The following is a 15,770-nucleotide window of genomic DNA, read 5'->3' as shown; positions in this document are numbered from 1 at the left end:
GTGATTGAAAAAAAAGGTGTAGCACACTTGCAGTTTTGCTCAGTACTGCCCATTATTGGTCTTTGAGAAGTGGTCCAGAATGGTCGGATCTGGATTAGTCAAATTGGTCCTGGAATTGTACGTGATAGGTCGCCTTTGCATTGCAGGACAAACGCCACATGGGCAGAACTTGTGGCGTTTGTCCTGGACTTGCCAGTAGCGTCCTGTGCAGATGTTTTATAAAGTGTTGCTTAGGACACACTTTGTCCTGTTCTGGACGTCTGGCGCCCTGTTCATCAAACTCGAGACATCGCCCAGGCAGGGACCGGTCAGTTCCTGTACGGGTGTGTTCCACATATCAAACACACCCTTGAGGAAAATATTAAACCCAACCTTATACGATCTGTTAGAGAAGATAAAGTCAACAAGGTCAACAGGAATCATGAATATCATGAAGATCAGGCCGATCAAGTCAAGACTCTCAAGAACCGTGGAGTCCTACCAAATGTGGAGTCATTCAGAATGAAAAAGATATATTCAGCTTGATAAATAAAGAAGGAAACCGAGTAGATCTTACCAAAAGTCGATCTAGAGAATTCGCTACCATCAAGAGTCTAAATATAACTCAAAGTATAGAAAATATGCTGGAAAATAGGCAAAAGAAGATTGATGAAAATCTTGCCACGTACATGTATTTAAAGCCTAAAGGAAATATCAAAACCACTCGAGAAAAATTAATTCTGAGTGAGGATTCGTGGACGTAGGTAATCATATCTCAGACCAAACCACATTATATTGTTTATCTTTCTGCAATAGTTTTCTTTTTGTTTGGTATTAGAGCTTGTGATTACTAGCCTTCATCCTTCTCTCATATAGTGCTGTTACAGATTGTGCAGCGTGTGCAATGTCTTTGGTTTGATTCATTCATCGTGTGCAGATCAGTTTTGCAGCATCGTCTCCCTCTAGTGGTGAGCCTATTCAAGTTTCTTCTTCATCTTGTGCTATAGTAATGACCACTTCCTCATCATCATCTAGCGTTTCCAGCTCTGGTGTTAGCGGTATGAATTATTCTCAACCCATGCTACAACTTTCGAACACTACATCTTTTGTCAATAAGGCTTAATGCAGAGAACTACTTAATCTGGGAATCACAATTTACCCCCATATTGATCTCATTCAATCTTATAGGTTTTGTTGATGGGAACAAGCCTGCTCCACAAAAATTTAAGGAAAATTCTGTTGAACAAATCCCAGATTATATAGATTAGCTCAGGCGAGACCAGACCCTGCTAAGTTGGATCCTATCATCTTTGACTGAGCAAATTCACAGTCAAATAGTTATTGGGGTTGTTGTTGGCGCCTAGTGGGTTCCTCTTTGAAATCTTCTCCTTAAACATAATTGATTCTTTTGCAGACAAATCTTCATCTGTTATGGAGGACTTCTGTTGCAGCAGATCCTTGAGGCATCGATCCTCCTAAAGGAAGAGCTTTGACTAGGATAGAGCTGCATCCCATGGCCGCGCCCTTCCGTTTGAAAGATCCCTTTGAGGGAAGGACTGGCCCTATGATCTCTTTGCCCCGAGAACCATGAAGACCCGATTTAGAATTAGTTTTTGGTGGGGTCGCTTGGGGATCTGGTGTTAAGTGAGAAGCTTCAATGCCACTCACCCCCACAGCCATGGGACTGGTCCAGTGGCGTAGCTAGGATTGATGTGAGGGGTGGGCAAACAGGGGTGTATCAAAAAAAAATGGTGTGATAGTCGGGGGTTCGGGGGCAGCGCCTCCGAAAAATTTATTTTTGAGATAAAATAAAAAATGGCTACAATTATTAATAAAAGTCTATTTTATATGGACAAATCAAACTATTTGCTGCAGTCAGGGCTGAGCTGGGCTAGGACTGGGCTTAAAAAACAAATAAATAAATAATTGTTTCGGGAGGCACCTGCCCCCCCCCGCTCTGCCTCTAACCACCAAGATTGGCCGTAGAACCCAGAAAAAGCTTTAAGCTAAAAAACGAATACATTTTTTATGACACCAATGATGACCAACATGCACCATATGCAGAATTCAAGCAAAAAGAGTATAAAAATGCCTGTTAGACAAAAAATACAGACGTCCAATTATTAAAATCTGTCAATGGCCACAGTTACTCACTACAAGAATCCTAGACAATCGAGAACAAGCAATTCACTCACACCAACTATCTGGTAGATAAAGATACACTATCCGTTGCCTTCGTTACATTGATAGACATCCATACCTTGTTTTAGCAGCAGGCACAAAAAGAGAGTCCTATGCATGCACGATGACCAAGAAAGGATCACAAGATTGACTCTTCCAATGAGGTTGCGCCCAAAAAGAAGAAAGAAACTAGACCCACGTTCAGTGGTGCCCCAAAAAGAAAGGACCAAGAACCAAATTGAAGGGTTGGCCTGTATTGCTCCTGTAGAATGGATAACTGGATACTGTGTCACCAGAGCCACTGAACATGAACAAAACCCACCCTCAAATTTAGGAGATAAGAGGGTCTTCTTCAAACTGCTAGTGATGGTCGCCGGAGATTGGCGAAGGTTCGACTGATTGCGACACAGGTGCCTCGCGTCGCCGGAGATTGCAGCAGAGAAAGAGAAGCTCGGAGGGGGGCACCGCCACCGCGGGTTCACCGAAGGGAGGCCGGCGGCACTGCAGAGCATAGGGGTTGCCGGCGAATGGGGTTGCCGCCTTGCCTGTGACAGAAGGGGAACGCCGGAACGGAGGGGCAGAGCTTTAGAAAACTGGCGAGGGTTTTACCCATTGCCCCCTTTTGGCATGTTCTAGACTCATCGAGAGCCCGGGTCCCGGTCGACTCGGTTTTCCGAGTCATGAGTCGACTCAGTTTTAAATTTTAGGGTGGGCGGCCGCCCACCCATGCCCACCCCTGGCTCCGCCACTGGACTTGTCATTCTAGTCGTGGAGGCAGGGGCCAGCCATTGAGGCCAGCGTCTCCACTACCGCCTCTACCTTCTTCTGCTTCCATAGTGGTAGAGTACGACCAGCAAAACGTCTCTAAGTACCTGAGTTGTCCCATAAGGCTCTGCACACTTGGACACGTGCGTCAGCTTGCTGACCCACCTAGCCAAGTGTGTGTGTGTGTGTGCACAAGAGGGCTTAGTTGAGAGAAGGGTGTGGTTTTGGTAAGCTGTGGATATCGAACTCAAAAATCCCTAGTTCCAGATACTGCAATTCTACACTCTGGGTATACTAAATATACATGGAAGAGAACAAATTTGGAGGATTTCACTATGATTTGACGTGGATCTTATAAGTACAAACAGAGGCCAGTGTTGTGCAGCTTAAACTCAGTGGTAGGGGTGGCAAAATCTGACACTACCGGCCAACCCGCTTCTTAGGCGGGTTCGGGTTTGGCTTTCGTGTCATAAACGGGACCCGCCTAACCCATTTATTAAACGGGTCGGGTTCGTGTTAGGGGTATGCCAACCCGCCAACCCGGCTGACCCGTTTAATAAACGGGTTAGGCAGGCGGGTAAACCTGTTTACCCGAACCCGACCCGCCAACCAGTTTACCCAACCCCGACTTGCCCGCCAACCCGTTTACCCGACGCAACCCGTTTATTAAACGGGTTAACCGGGTCGTGTCAGGTTACCCATTTAATAAATGGGTCGGATTCGTATTTGCCATAGTTGACCCGTTTAATAAACAGGTCGGGTTCGTGTTGAGGTATGCTGACCCACCAACCCGACCGGATTGCCACTTGCCGGAACCATCCTAGCCCACCTTGGAGGCCCACGTTTACCATTGAGTATTGTTTTTTATTTGAAGAAACCACCACAGGAACAGAATCCTAGCCGTGCTCTCTCAGCCTGTTACACTTACAATCACTGTCCTGTCAGGGTAAAACTCCAAGGTCTTACCCCTCGATCCGGAGTCGCCAAGCTTCAGCTTACGCAAGAGTGACACTTACGGGATTTGAATCTAGGCTGCCCGTCAAACGGCCTAGCCTACAGATTGGCTCTTCCAAAAAATCAAAAATTTTCAGGCTTATTATTTGAAACTAAAGGGTTCAGAGTCAGGCAGGTAGGCCCAACTTCCAGCACAGTAAGCGTTGCCTACATCTTGGTGGTGACCAAGATGAAATGTTTGAGACCCTTCTATTCTATACCATTTTAGGGCTGTCTGTTTGGACCATTGAGTCAAAGTTGTTTGTTTGTTGGACCCAAATCTAGACCCTGTCTTGTCGGATAGCCCCATTTGAATGTCACAGATCTCAATTGAGCAGGGTTTATGTCAAGAAGGAAGGGTCACAATAGAGGTTAGACTAGAGTTGCGAGTTAAAGAAGCGGGAGCAAAAAGTGATCCGGTAAGCAAAAGCAAGAAGCAAGGTACTTTCAAAATTTTAGGAAGCGAAAAGCATAAGACGACTTAGAAGCGAACCAGAAATCCTCTCGAAAATGACTTAAAAAGCGACCTAAAAAGCGAGGAAAAAGCGAAAAAAGAGAAATAAAATAAAAAATAAAAATAAAAGTAAAAAATAAAAAACAAAAAATAAAAAACAAAAAACAAAAAATAAAAAATAAAAAATAAAAAATAAAAAATAAAAAATAAAAAATAAAAAATAAAAAATAAAAAATAAAATTAAAAGTAAAAAATAAAAAATAAAAATAAAAATAAAAATACAAAAAAAAGAAAAGGACGCTTTTCATTTTTTTTGTACGCTTTTGAGAACATTTCAAAAGCGTGACATTTTGCACTTTCAAAATGCATTTCGAGGAAGCGCACTTCTCCACTCCCTATGGCACTTCCGATAACTCTGAGTTAGACTCCAACATTGCCTTTTAGGACTTATAGATTATATGTGTAACACCTTGATCTGGGACCTCAGGAGTCCGAGTTCAGTTGGTATTACTTTTCAGAGGGAAGAGTTCAAAGTCTACACAGAAAAAATGTGGCTAAAAAAAAAACTTTTCATTTTATTACCATCATCACATTTTTCCTTACAAAGTTCATCATTCATGTCAAAGGAAAGCAAATACATTTTATTCAATGACAAGAAAATGAAATATACCAAATGCTCTGTTGTAGAACCCCTTTCGTTTACAGAGAGGGGGGTGGCCACCGACTGACCCTCTCCTCTGTACCCAAGAGGGTACGAGTCAGCATCCGGTACCGACCGACCCTCTCTGTGACAGAGGGATCAACTACTGGCGTCGGTCGACCGACCCTCTCTTTCTTTCCCATCTCTTTTTTTGTTTTTTTCTATTTCCTCTGTAAATCGCCGGTAGCCATGGTTGCCGGCCCTCACTCACTGAAAAAAGGAAAGAAAAAGAAGATGAAGAAGGAGAAGGGGAGGAGGTACTCACCGAACTGTCACCGTCGCCAGTAAGTGCTCCTCTCTCACTCTCTCTGTCGCCCTCTCTCAGTTTCCTCTTGCTCGAGTGAGGGGAAAGGCGCACCGTGAGGGCTATTTATAGCCCCTTACGGTGGGGTGAGGATAACCCTCAGCCCCCCCGGAGTCACCAAGCTTCAGCTTACGCAAGAGTGACACTTACGGGATTTGAATCTAGCTTACGCAAGAGTGACACTTACAGGATTTGAATCTAGGGTGCCCGTCAAACGGCCTAGCCTACGGATTGGCTCTTCCAAAAAATCGAAAATTTTCAGGCTTATTATTTGAAACTAAAGGGTTCAGAGTCAGGCAGGTAGGCCCAACTTCCAGCACAGTAAGCGTTGCCTACATCTTGGTGGTGACCAAGATGAAATGTTTGAGACCCTTCTATTCTATACCATTTTAGGGTTGTCTGTTTGGACCATTGAGTCAAAGTTGTTTGTTTGTTGGACCCAAATCTAGACCCTGTCTTGTCGGATAGCCCCATTTGAATGTCACAGATCTCAATTTAGCAGGGTTTATGTCAAGAAGGAAGGGTCACAATAGAGGTTAGACTAGAGTTGCCAGTTAAAGAAGCGGGAGCAAAAAGTGATCCGGTAAGCAAAAGCGAGAAGCAAGGTACTTTCAAAATTTTAGGAAGCGAAAAGCATAAGACGACTTAGAAGCGAACTAGAAATCCTCTCAAAAATGACTTAAAAAGCGACCTAAAAAGCGAGGAAAAAGCGAAAAAAGAGAAATAAAATAAAAATAAAAAATAAAAAATAAAAATAAAAGTAAAAAATAAAAAATAAAAATAAAAATACAAAAAAAAGAAAAGGACGCTTTTCATTTTTTTGTACGCTTTCCAGAACATTTCAAAAGCGTGACATTTTGCACTTTCAAAATGCATTTCGAGGAAGCGCACTTCTCCACTCCCTATGGCACTTCCGATAACTCTGAGTTAGACTCCAACATTGCCTTTTAGGACTTATAGATTATATGTGTAACACCTTGATCTGGGACCTCAGGAGTCCGAGTTCAGTTGGTATTACTTTTCAGAGGGAAGAGTTCAAAGTCTACACAGAAAAAATGTGGCTAAAAAAAAAACTTTTCATTTTATTACCATCATCACATTTTTCCTTACAAAGTTCATCATTCATGTCAAAGGAAAGCAAATACATTTTATTCAATGACAAGAAAATGAAATATACCAAATGCTCTGTTGTAGAACCCCTTTCGTTTACAGAGAAGGGGGCGGCCACCGACTGACCCTCTCCTCTGTACCCAAGAGGGTACGAGTCAGCATCCGGCACCGACCGACCCTCTCTGTGACAGAGGGATCAACTACTGGCGTCGGTCGACCGACCCTCTCTTTCTTTCCCATCGCTTTTTTTTGTTTTTTTTCTGTTTCCTCTGTAAATCGCCGATAGCCATGGTTGCCGGCCCTCACTCACCGAAAAAAGGAAAGAAAAAGAAGATGAAGAAGGAGAAGGGGAGGAGGTACTCACCGAACTATCACCGTCACCGGTAAGTGCTCTTCTCTCACTCTCTCTGTCGCCCTCTCTCAGTTTCCTCTTGCTCGAGTGAGGGGAAGGGCGCACCGTGAGGGCTATTTATAGCCCCTTACGGTGGGGTGAGGATAACCCTCAGCCCCCCCCCCCCCCCCCCCCCCCCCCATGGGGGGGTGAGGTTTATCCTCTCCCCCCTCATCGCAGATCGAGGAAAGGGGGTTCTTCGATTTTTGGGGAACCACCTTTCCCCCCCCCCCCTTTTTTTTTTTCAATGTTTATCCCCTCCAGCGACTTCGTCAGAGGGGGTTTACAATTCTACCTCCTTAAAAGAAGATTTATCCCGAATCTTACCTGGAAACAATTATAGAAATTGCTCACGAATGTCAAATTCATGCTCTCAAGTAGCCTCCTTATTACTGTGATGACTCCATCTAACCAATACCAGAGATAACTCTTTGTTTCTTAGTTTTTATACCTTTGTATCCAAAATCTCTATGGGCTTTTCTCTCATGCTTAAGTTATCTTGTATATCTAATACAGACTCAACTGTATCCAATATGTGGGAGGGATCTGACACATACTTCCGCAACATGGAAACATAAAACACATTGTGAATTCGAGACAAGGAGGGAGGTAAGGCTAAACACTATACCGTCTGACAAATTCTCGCGAGTATCTCAAAGGGTCCAATATATCTGGGATTCAACTTTTCTCTTCGACCAAAATGCATCACTCTATTAAATGGAGATATCTTCAAAAATACGTGGCCACCTTGATCAAATTCTAACTCACGACGCCTTTGGTCTGCATAACTCTTCTGTCGACTTTGTGTTGTGAGAAGACACTCTCGAATGAATCTCACATGGTCTGACATCTGCTACACCATCTCGGGCCTTCACAATCTTCTTTCTTGAACCTCATCCCAACACAAGGGAGTTCGACATCGTCGACCATACAATACCTCAAATGAAGTCATGCCTATACTTGCTTGAAAGTTGTTTTTGTAGGCAAACTCCATCAATGGTAGAATATCATTCCATGAGTCGCTATACTCCAAACTACATGCCCAAAGCATGTCCTCTAGGGTTTGAATGATTCACTCTGACTGGAGGTGAAAGGCTGTGCTTATTTTTTAATTGTGTTCCCATTGCTTCTTGAAAACTTTGTCAGAATTGCGATGTGAATTTGGAGTCTCTATATGAAACGATTGAATCAGGTACTCCATGAAGTCTGACGATCTCTCTGATAAATAATTGAGCCAATTGGTCACAAGATTGAGTTGTCTTATAGGCCAAAAAGTGAGCTGACTCAGTTAGTCTGTCAACAATCACCCACACTGAATTCATCCCATTTTAAATCCTTGGAAGCCCTGAAACGAAATCCATTGAGATATCCATCCATTTCCACTCAGGTATGAGAAGTGGTTGCAAAAGACCACCTGATCGTTGATGCTCAATCTTCACCTGCTGACATACTAGACACTTGCTAATAAACTCGACAATGTCTCTCTTCATATCACTCCACCAAAATGTATCTTTCAGATCTCGATACATTTTGGTGCTGCCAGGATGGATGGCATATCTAGAGTGGTGTGCATCCTCCAATAATTGATTTCTAAGTTGGTCATCCTTAGGAATACATACCCTTTGCCGAAATCTAAGAAGTTCTTGATCATCAACTTTGAATTCTGACTCTTCATTTTCTGGATTTTTCTTTCTTATTTGGGCAAATTCTGGGTCCAACGGTTATTTTTTCCTAATTTGCTCCCACAATTCTGATATCATGGTGGTTTGCATGAATAACAACCGACCTGATAAGCATTGAGCTTCTGCTTTTTAATGAGCCACCGAAGAAAATAACTCCCAATCTGCTAGTCTGGCCAGTGCTCCTGCCTTTCTGCTAAGGGCGTCAGTGACTACATTCGCCTTTCCTAGATATTATTTAAGCTCAAAATCATAATCTTTTAAAAATTCCAGCCATTTTCTCTGTCTCAAGTTTAAGTCTCTTTGCAAAAATAAGTATTTGAGGCTTTGATGGTCGATAAAAACCTTAAATTATTCACCTTATAAGTAGTGTCTCCATATCTTGATGGCGAAAACGACTGCTGCAAGTTTCAAGTCATGCGTCAGATAGTTGACTTCATGCATTTTGAGTTGGTGAGATGCATAAGTTATCACTTTACCATGCTGCATCAACACATAACCCAATCTCTTATGAGAGACATTGCTAGAAATAGTGAAACCTCTGGATCCAGAAGGTAAGACCAACATTGGTGCAGTGGTCAAACATTTTTTTATATCCTGAAAACTCTGCTCACACTTGTCATTTCACTCAAACTTTACGTCCTTCTTAATGAGCTTTGTCATTGGAGCTGCTAATAGGGAAAACCCTTCTACGAATCACCGGTAGTATCCAGCCAATCTCAAGAAACTACGAATCTCAGTAGGATTCATGGGTCCAGTCCAATTAGTGACTGCTTCAATCTTCGCATGGTCTACCATAATTCTATCTTTAGAAACAATATGTCTAAGGAATGACACTTGTTCCAACCAAAAGGCACACTTAGAGAATTTAGCATATAGTTGATGTTCAATAAGTGTCTGTAAGCAATGGCGTAGCTAGGATTCATGTGAGGGGGGGGGGGGCAAATAGGGGTGTAACAAAAATTTTTTTGTGTGTGATAGTCGGGGGTTCGGGGGCTGTGCTCCCCCAATTTTTTTTTGAGATAAAATAAAAAATGGCTACAATTATTAATAAAAATCTATTTCATATGGACAAATCAAACTATTTGCTGCAGTCAGGGCTGGGCTAAAAAAATGGATAAAAATTTATTTCATATGGAATCAGGGCTCGGCTAGGACTGGGGTTTAAAATTTTTTTTAACAGTTTCAGGAGGCAGGATTGGGCTGCTCCCCAGCTCCATCTCTGTCTGTAAGACTATCCTCATGTGTTCTTCATGCTGCTCTCTCGTAGTAGAATAGATGAGGATGTTATCAACAAATACCACCATGAACTTATCCAAATATGATCTAAAGACTCTATTTATCATATCCATGAAGGCTGCTGGTGCATTAGTCAGACCAAAAGGCATGACGAAGAATTCATAATAGCCGTACCTTGATTTGAATGTTGTCTTAGCCACATCTTCTTTCTTAATTCTCAGTTGATGAGAACTCGACCTTAAATCCAACTTCGAGAAACATGCAGCACCTTGCAGCTGGTCGAACAAATCATTAATACGTGACAACAAATATTTATTCTTGACAGTCACTGCGTTCAGTTGTCGATAGTCTATACACATGCGCAGTGATTCATCTTTTTTCTTAACGAACATGATTGAAGCACCTCAAGAAGATACTGATGGTCGAATAAAACCTTTCTCTAATAATTTTTGCAGTTGCTCCTTGAGCTCCTTAAGTTTTGCAGGTCCCATCTGATAGGGAGCCTTCGAAATGGGCATTGTTTCTGAAACTAGATCAATTTGAAACTCAATCTCTCGATCAGGAGGAAGACCTGAAAGGTCTTCCAAAAAAACATCACCATATTCTCGAACTATGTCTACGTCAGATTTAGTGAGGTCTTCTATCTCTTTAGTCTTCATGTAGGCTAAGAATCCCATGCATCTCTTTTGAATATATTTATTGGCCTTTAGATAAGATATGATCGTTGGTTTCAATAGTTTTCTAACACCCTGATATGAGAAAGTTGGAGTCTGAAGATTTTGAAAACTGGTAATCTTCTTTCTATAATCAATGGTGGCATGATGGTCCGACAACCAATCCATGCCAAGAATGACATTTATGTCCTTGAAATCGAGTTGCAATAAGTTCATATGCAACTCACAATTTTCTATTTTCACTATACAATCATTATATACCGTGTCCATCATGGTGGATTCACCTACCGATGTTTCTATCAAGTAAGAAACACTCAATCATTAAGGTGCAACAGACAACTGTTTAGTGAAACTATGTGTAGCTATAGAGTCAAACAACCCATGTGCTACTTTAAAAATTATCATGTAATAGGCTTATCATTATTTGATTCATTTATACTCGTATAAAATTCTATCACATGTTAGCGATTATGATACTCATTTATTCAAAATATCTTATTTTATTTTATTAATCACCCGAGTACGCATAAATAAAATATTACAAAGCAAACAAGAAGAAAATAAAGCAAAACAAGGAATAATTGAACTAAACTAAATAAAGCTAAGTATTCCTAAATACATCATGTTACTCTTTGATTAATCTGGAGCTTGGTTCTTTCCTTAAACTAATTCGCGTCTGCTAAGGGTGGGTCATAGGAGGAGCATTCAAGTCGTATAGGAGTAAAGTAGGATCAATTGTGGGATCCTCAGACACAAGGAGGATACCCATATTATATAAGAATAAAGTGAGAGGGTAGGTAGGTGAGGCAGGATCAACAGTGGGATCTTCATTTTTGCCTTCTTCTCATGAATTTTTCAATATTGCTCATGACTGAACTAGTCTTGGGCTACTTCTATTCGCTTATACAACAAGTCATACTGTGTCTATGGCCTAAATTATTTCTCTCTTAGTTTCTTCAACAAGAAATTCCTTACTCAGATTTAAAACTCCTCGACTGACTGCACTCATGGCAGCCGCCTAGATGGCTTAGGACATATGTTGTCCCTTTACACTAATCATATGAGTCCCTCTCCGAGACATAAAATTTGTGATAGGAGATGCTCTCCTTGCGACTCCTCCTTGAGCCGCCATCTAATCCCTCATCATCCAGTCACGTACAGACCGAGCTCTCTGACGGTGAGACTGATAAATTCCTTATCCGTAGAGCTGTGACTATTATCCGTAAGTAATGTTGATATAGTTATGTTAGTACATATCTCTTTTTCTAGCTATGATGCAAATCGGTGGGGGTCGTGGTGTAAGATCTTTAATAATTTTAGCCATGCTTGTCATGACTTCAATCACCATCATCATTGCAGCGACAAACTCCTCTCTTCCTACAATCGGTGACTCTGAATGATTTTGTGCACTAGGGTCTTCGTGATTGTTGCACTCGCTAGCTATTTTCTAATAACAAACAATCTAATTACTAACATGTTCTTATCGAGCAGAGACTTAAATCATATTCTATATCATTGAACTTGTTATGAATGATGAACTTCTTTATGTGAACCTGACTCTGATACCACTTTGATACACCCCGATCTAAGACCACAAGAGTCCGAGTTCGGTTGATATTACTTCCTAGAGGAAAGAGTTCAAAGTCTACATAGAAAAAATGTGGCTAAAAAAACTTTTCGTTTTATTACCATCATCACATTTTTTCTTACAAAGTTCATCATTCATGACAAAGGAAAGCAAATACATTTTATTCAATGACAAATAAATGAAATATGTCAAATGCTCTGCTATAGAAGGAGAAGCTGCTCACGTCCTGATTGGTCTAATGCATGAAACCTACATTTATAATTTAAACATGGGAGTGAGTCTACAACTCAGCAAAAAATAATTATAAACAAATAAACTATTAACTTACAACTGTAGTAGGCTATAAGCCCCTAGTCTTAGTTTAGTTTTTAACACACCACACAAGTTGGTATATTTTAATTTTCTCAATTAACTTTCTCAAATACTCTCTCACATAACTATCACTAAGTTGGCTATACCGGTCATAGCTGTCTATGGGCGTAGCAACTCCGTAGAACACCCAAATTCTACATGTTGGCCAGACAATGAATCATACAATCCCAGTAATCTCTGGACCACCAGGTACTGCAGTGAACCACCACGGAGACCCCACCGGTAGCTAGCTGAAGAGTCAAGCTCTCAATCTCGGTATGATTCATGCTACATCCTAACCATGATGGTTATCAACCATCCCTAGTCCTCCAAAGTCCCAACCCGGTGTGAGTGAAACCTTAAGTCATAACTAAGTTCAACCCATTGAACTATATTCTCAAACTCGTCATACACTCACTCTCTCACGAGTGATATTGTGAACTTTTTACAACGAATCTCATTCTTAAATCTCATGATGACTTTAGGACTCACACTTCTCTCATTAAGCATGCAAATATGTAGGGTCTCTACATTGTTAAATCACCGGTGCCCCATTCTCTGTGGGGTGGCTGCACTCTGACTGTGAACCAGGTAGCCCTTGCCACAGGTCGCCACTTTCAGGATTTAAGAGGTTATGCATGTTGATCTCAACACATTTATTCATACAACATGAATAGACTATATGAGACTCCAATCTAACATAGTCTCATCATAATGCATGATATTAATGAACATTTAGACATGCAATCACAAATACAATCTCTTTCAGTCATGCAAGACACATCATAACTAACATGGATATCACAACCACATGTATGTAAAATTAACTCATAATGTCAGGCATGATAACTTTTATGCATGTCATGGTAACACTCGAAAACTATCATGCAAATCATATTAATACTAAAAATCATCATAACATTTAACGTAGAACTGTTTATTCACTTCTAAAATTACTTATAATATCTCTTACCTTGAAAGTGAATATGTTATCTCTCCGAAATCGAGCCTCACGAAGCTCTAATAGTATGATCTGGTTACACAATATATTCATATTAATGCACAAAACTTCACACGTTATTACTAAATTACCAAAATACCTTTTTTTTGAATTTATTCATGAACCCTCAATTTTCTATATCACTAATTTAATTGAATTTCATAGACTAATAGATTCTTTTCTACGATACGAGTTCAACGCACTAAACCTCACTCGATTATGAGTTTGGTGTGCAAAGTTATATCCATTTTATCAAAATGGATCTTGGGTACCCAAAAGAGTATTATGGTCATTTCAGATTTCAGTACAATTCGAGACTATCTTAAGATCCGATCCGGATCTATTTTTGATCTGGATCCAACCCTATCTGCTTGGATCTAGATCCATTACTCATCTGAATCCAGAACAGTTTGACTGGATCCAGAATGGTCTGACTGGGTCCAGAATATCCTAACTGAATCCAGAATAGCTTGATTGGATTTATGTCATTTTAACTGGATCCAGAATAGTCTGATCTAGACCCAATTTTGATATAAATCCAGGACTGATCCAATCAGATCCAGAATAGTCAGTCTGGATCCAGATCGAACTGGATCCAAATTGAGAACCCAGATCCAGTTAGATCGAACCAGTTCGGTCTGACTCGGGTTTATCCAAACCGGTTCAACTTAGACCCGATTCGATCTAAACCAATTTCATTTGAACCGGTTTGGTTTGAAACGGGTTGGTCTGAACCAGTTCAGTTCAGTTCAGACCGGTCCAATCTGAACCGACCCATATAAACCAGTTCAACTAGACCCGATTCAACCAACATATTTTTTTTGAACCCGGTCTGTCTCAATCTAGGTGCGACCCAGACCGAATCAGTCCTTTTTGTTGTTGTTGTTGTTGACCCGACCTTGGGTTCGGTCTGGGCGCGACCCAGACCGACCCTCGACCTGTCTTTAAAAAACCCCTGAAAGGGGCAAAACCCCTTTCGTTTACAGAGAGGGGGGCAACCACCGATCGACCCTCTCCTCTGTACCCAAGAGAGTACGAGTCAACATCCAACGACGACCGACCCTTCCTGCGACAGAGGGATCGGCTACCGACGCCGGCCGACTGACCCTCTTTCTCTTTCCCATCTCTCTCTTTTTTTTTCCTGTTCCTTTGTAAATCGTCCGCAGCGATGGCTGCCGGCCCTTACTCACCGAAAAAAGGAAAGAAGAAGAAGATAAATAAGGAGAAGGAGAGGAGTTACTCAACTGCCACTGTCATCGTCACCGTCGCTGGTAAGTGCTCCTCTCTCACTCTCTCTGTCGCCCTCTTTCAGCTTCCTCTTGCTCAAGTGAGGGGAAAGGCACACCGTGAGGGCTATTTATAGCCCTCACGGTGGGGTGAGGGTCACCCCCTCGCCGATCGTGGGGGGTGAGGTTTATCCTCTCCCCCCTCATCGCAGATCGGGGAAAGGGGGTTCCCCAATTTTCGGGGAACCTCCTCCCCCCCCCCCCCCCCTTCTTTTTTTTCAATGTTTATCCCCTCCGACGACTTTGCAGGAGGGGGTTTACAATATAGACTTTGTTTTGTTGAAGTTCATGCAAGAACCAGCAATGTAATTGCCAGAAACATGTACAAAGCAGTAGCACGGGTGTCAGGTACTAGTTTAAAAAGTGGTAGGTGCCTTTTTACTTAAACACGTATTCTTACTGCTTCCAAAATCTTTTATACCAACTTCTAATAAACATTGATACAGTTTCTAAAAGAATCGTTAAAGTTAAAAAAAAATGACATGAATTATATTTTCACAAAGGCACCTATGAATTAAAAAAGTTTTTTTTAAAGGTGAATTAAAAGAGTTAAACATGCTTATTTGATAAACCGTTATTTTTTTAAAACCATTATTGTACTTTAATTTCTCTTTTAGTCAAATATTTACTCGTCTCAATGAAAGAACTCTGTCTGTATTGATGACATGCATTAATGCTATTTTTCCAAGCAGCTGTTTCCTTGGGAGGTCAAGTTTGATACTCATTTATAACGTAATAGAAATGATTTTCTAGTAGAGATAGTATCAGTTTCTCAATCAAATGATTTTCTAAAACATTTAATACTTCTATTTATGGCTCCTGAAACGAGTTTCGTACTAGTAACTATATTGATAAGAGATATGATTTACCGAATTTCTTAAGCAAATATGTTATAGAAAAATTTACAAAAACCAGCCTGATTTTTGGCCGATTTACAAAGACACTCTTAGCTTTTGAGATATAATTATGAATACACCTGGTTGACAAAATAATTCTTGAAGACCTGCCTCACATAACTCAAAGTCTTTTTACCGAGGCATTCTTAAGTGGGTTTTCACATGGGTCAGTTTGGTGCA

Source organism: Nuphar pumila, chromosome 10, assembly GCF_984573655.1.
Source record: "Nuphar pumila chromosome 10, dmNupPumi1.hap1.1, whole genome shotgun sequence".
NCBI classification, from domain to species: Eukaryota; Viridiplantae; Streptophyta; class Magnoliopsida; order Nymphaeales; family Nymphaeaceae; genus Nuphar; species Nuphar pumila.
The sequence above is the reverse complement of the archived record's forward strand: the minus strand, read 5'-3'. Positions refer to the sequence as shown.